This window comes from Equus caballus, chromosome X (genome assembly GCF_041296265.1).
Source record: "Equus caballus isolate H_3958 breed thoroughbred chromosome X, TB-T2T, whole genome shotgun sequence".
Lineage (NCBI taxonomy): Eukaryota > Metazoa > Chordata > Mammalia > Perissodactyla > Equidae > Equus > Equus caballus.
The window spans coordinates 10,675,881-10,680,545 of record NC_091715.1 but is presented as its reverse complement, the minus strand read 5'-3'; positions in this window follow the sequence as shown (position 1 = coordinate 10,680,545).

Below are 4,665 nucleotides of genomic sequence, written 5' to 3'. Positions count from 1 at the left end.
AATGAGGTTGGCTACACTCTGATGGGCCGCGGAGATTAATTCTGGATATGTGCAGAATCCACCTGGCAAACCCGATAAAGGCAGCTTCCAAGAGTGGAAGCAGAACAAAGGCATGAATAATAACATAGGGGGATTTACAAAGGACAAAAATATGGGCCACCATTTGAAAGTGACATTAATTACTTAAGTAAACGTCAAAATGCTTGAAAGAAACAAGAGGAAGACAAGTCATGAATATTTAAAGTTGAAACATGCCATTCTGTTGATGTGCCATTTGGAAAGAGATCCTTCTCCTGTTAGCTCAGGTAGTGTGTTTTGGAAGTGGTGTACAGCCTATCTTTATAATGGGCAAATGGACTCATAATTGATACAAAATCCACACACATTTTATCCAGTCCCTTAGTGCCTTGCTACTTAAAGGGCTGTCTGTGGGCTAGAAGCATTGGCCTCAGCTGTGAACTTGCTAGAAATGCAGAATCTCAGACCCCATCACAGATCTACTGAATCAGAACCTGCATTTTAACAAGATCCCCAGGTGGCTTGTGTGTGTTAAAGTTTGAGATGCCCAGTCTCAGAACATTTTAAATGGCATCTCTTCAGTGATGTGTTGTTTCAATCTTCTGCATTTAGAACACTTTACTGGGTAGTAAAAGGGTTTTAGTTGCCTCAGAGAATACAACTATAAATAATTTGCTAACCTACCTGGTATGACCATGCATCAACGTGTAGGTTCCTAACTGTCCAATCATGGTAATTTATAAGAGAACCCCTGGAGAATATATAACCCCATAGCGGGTCAGAAATTAGTTTAAAGAAGAAAAGGCTGCAAATTATTAGTGTATTAAGCATAAAATTCCTGATACATAAGAACAGTCCTCAATCTCCTTGTTTCCTTAAAACATTTGTTTAGCATTTTCTTAAAAGAAATTTAGACCCCAAGTACTGACAGGAAGGTTATCAAAATGTTTATGGCCTCGAACAAGAGACTGAATCAAGTCAGTACCAGGAAAAGTGCAATGTGCTCAGAATTGTCAACTGTTAGACCTGGCAATTCCTTAAGAAATAAACTACATACCACCACCCTATTTTTACCATGCAGAAAATAAATCCCCACATGGTGAAATGACATGTTGAAGACTTCACGAATAATTGATGATAGCGCCAGAATTATAGGTCCAGTCACGAATCAAATCAGCACAATTTCTCTGCTCAACATGCGTGTGTGTGATCTGCGTGACGACTGAGTTGTGCAGAGATAAAAAGCCCTGAGCTTTTCCTGTCTCCAATTGCATCATCCAGCGCATTCAACAATGCCTTTACCTGCTCATTTGGAAACCGTTATTTTTAAAGGAATTTCAAAGGCAGTGTCCAAAAATAAAAAGGAGGTGTAGGCCTTAAAAAATAGAACTGTTTCAAAAGAAGCCAGGTGCCTGTTTGAGTGGTTAATGGATAATCTTAAGCATCTGATTGAAGTTAGCATTTATAACAATTATGCATGCCAATGTAAGCTTCTTTGAAGAAAAGAAGAGGTGGTTTGAGTAAATTACTTTCTCAACTTGAGATCAGGAAAGTCACAATGAGGCCTGCTATTTTTCCCCTTGCCTTTGCCAACCGGAGAAGAGGACATAAGGAAGTTAGAAGGGCAAGCAAGTGCTCTCCTCTGAGCAGGGGAGAGTGTGTGTAATGAAGACTCAGCTAGCACACTGAGATGAGAAAGCCAGTGTGCTGCTGTGAGACCTCAGGGGCCTGGGTTGACACCAGAAACACTAACCGTTAAGAAAAGGCTCATGGTGAATTGCTTTATTCAACTTTAGAAGACAAACTGGAGTTAAATTAAGCAAGATTATAGTTAAGTTTGGTGTTAAATTTGATATTGCGTTTCCCTAATCACCAATGAGAGCTTCACTAGTATATTTGATCCCGTTAAAATATTTTATGTACTTTAAATGAATAAATTATGTGTTAATCTATAATATCAGTCATCTTCAACAAGAGTAAGCTCTAACCACGTCAGCAAGAAACTGTTTTTATTTACCTGGTGATTCTTACCTAAAATACAGTGCAAAGGAATAAGTAACTTCCTAAGGATTTGATATTTACATTTTTTGTAACAGGATACTAAAATGAAACTCTCTCTCAGTTTTGGGTGAGAGACTGGAGGACAAAACAATCACTGACAACAATTCCCACATTCCAGAGTGAGCAGCTACAGCACTGCTGCAGGACTTGAAAAGGAGGAATCTGCAAACCACAATGAATTTCCTTCTCACCCGACTCTCGCCCCTCAGGAACTGGAGTTCTACTTTTGGTTTGGTCTCACACAAGCTAATCCATCATTACTGGAAATGGAATTCGTAACCCAGTCAGTCTTAACCAGGTGTGAACATCAGAATCAACTATGGAGTGATTTAATTCTGTTGCTCTGCGTAGGGAGCCAGGCATCTATCTGTCTTTCGAGAAAATAGCACAATAGTTCTGAAATGAACTCCAGCAGAGAAGAACTGCCTTAATCCAATGGAATGAAACTCTGACTGTTTCACTGGTAATATAACAAAGGGAGATTTTTTAGAGAGAATGTCTTCATAACAGTACTCAAATCACAGTATCATCTCCCGCTTTTATCAAATGGACAAGAAGTGTGGTAGATTATTAAATAATGGCTCTCAGTGACTCACCCCTTGCAGAAGTCTTGCCCTGTGTAATCCTCCTCCTTGTGGACTCTGGACTTGGCCATGTCCCTTACTTTGGCCAATAGAACATCAAAAAATGAGATTTAGACAGAGGCTTGATACATACTTGTGCATTGGGGTTTGCCCTCCCACAACCTTGAGACCGTGGTGGAGAAACTGACATGAAAGGCCGTCTGAAGAAGGAGGGCCAGCCATCCCAGCACAACCACCAGCTAACTGAAGTGAGCTCTAGTCAGAGCAGCAGAACTGCCCAGTCAACCCATAGAATGGTGAGGAGTAATGCATCCTTGCTGTTCCCAGCCACTATATTCTTAGCTAGCTTATTATGCAGCAATAGATCGTTGAAACACAGTGTAGGGGAATTGTTCACAACGTCCGTTTTAAAAAGCAACTAATCAGCAAATAAATGAAGATGTAAGTTTTAAAGTTGATCTTAGAGAAGAAAAGTAAGATATCCAAACTTTGAGTAAATTTCCATCTCTCCATAATGGATTCCAAAAGAATTAATAAACAAAACACATATGCATATATACACGCACACCTCTCATTCAAGGATTTTCCTGTTTCAACTCTTTAATGCCTGTACAAGTCTCTGATTTCCAGTGCTTTATAAGATCATACAAAATTTACATCTTGAATGTTTTTAGTATAAAAGGGCCCCCAAATATCATTTAGTATGTATGTGTGTGTGTGCATCCAGAAAGCTCAGGTTATTTACTAATGCCACTTAACTAATTAGTAGCAGAACTGTTTACATCTCAAGGCTGAACCTTTTGAGTCAAACCTCTCTGTTCCCCATGCTTTTTAAACTGCTATACATGTATTCTTGGAGATGTCAGGAAGAGTATCAAGGGGTGTGGCAAACCAAAGGAAAACCATGGTGCATCTTTCTGGCATGTTAATTTTCCTTGATGGAATTTAATTTGATACTATTTTTTAAATGAAGCAAATATAAATATGTTGTACAAATGTAGTATTCACAAAAGGCTTAGTTCAAAAAGATAATAAGCCTGTTAGTTCCCCGAGAGGAGATTTTTTTGTTTTTTGCCATAATGGATACTTTGGTAGAATATTTTAGAAGCAATACACTAGGCTGGTGTTCCTCTGCTTCTGGTGATCTCATCATCATGGAAAAGAAAAGAATTCTATGTGAAGAGGCATTGGAATGGTGAACTTTTCCTTTACAAGTCACTTATCTACAAAGCATGCAGGTGGGGAAGGGAAGACTTGAACCAATTAGATAATCTGTGTGCAACATCACATATAGATTATCACAAGTCAAAAGTCACTGCATATTAAATATCCAAATTCATACCAAGCACCTAAGAGAGATCAGTGGTTTTTACACCCAGACATTCTGATGTAATTGGACTTGGGTGGGACATAGGTATCAGTATTTTTTAAAAGTCCCCCAGGCTTTTTTTTGACCATAGGGCAACATTTTTATGATCATAGTAGGTACTGAAAATAAGAGATCTTCAATTTGTTTATTGTCTTAACTAGGGTTGGAAGTATTTTCCAAATCTATTTTTTAATTCTTCAAATGTTGAGAATACACAGGGTGAAAGGGGAGGAGGGCTAGATTTCACTATCACTGATAGAGTCTCTTTTGTATTGAGACTTTGTGTTAATAGGGGGTGAGGCTTTAAAGTCAAGAAGTTTAATTTTTTATGACTCATCTTAAATACCATCCATGTCTTGAAGCTGCCCAGATGGTCTCCATCTTAATTATGTTTTCTGCAATGCTTTCAATGTTATCTTTCTAAAAAGCACACGTTGTATTGTGATTGCCCTTCTCAGAAATGAGTAATGACTGTCCATTTATTAAGAAGGTCCCAAATTTCTCAGTCCAATATTTAAGACTTTTACTGAGGACAAAACTATTCTTCAAGCCAAATTTCAATGACCCAACACAACAGTCTCTTCTGTTATTACTACTAAACTATGCACTACACTTCCACTATCTGTGGCTTTG